The following is a 323-nucleotide window of genomic DNA, read 5'->3' as shown; positions in this document are numbered from 1 at the left end:
CTGAAACGACTTACAAAAGTGAACGGATGGAGTATCTCATTTCGAATGACTAATTATTGCAAGGAAAACACGGGCATGGTAATACATACAGATTCGTTTCCAAATGAAAGAAGATTCGTTTGCATTCTCAAATGTAGGCACACCAGGCAAACCAGGGTCATGTCGGGGTGGACGCTGCTTCGGTGCCTTAAGGCACCGAAGCATAGTCCTGTCGGGGTGGTCGCGTGTGTCGGACGGACGCGTAGCACCTAGCCACCCACCCCCTCCCCCCCAAAAAAGGACGACGACAATATAAGTTCGCGCTTCCACGTTTCAGATTGAAA

This window comes from Triticum aestivum, chromosome 1D (assembly GCF_018294505.1).
Source record: "Triticum aestivum cultivar Chinese Spring chromosome 1D, IWGSC CS RefSeq v2.1, whole genome shotgun sequence".
Classification (NCBI taxonomy): Eukaryota; Viridiplantae; Streptophyta; class Magnoliopsida; order Poales; family Poaceae; genus Triticum; species Triticum aestivum.
Note: the sequence above shows the minus strand (reverse complement) of the source record.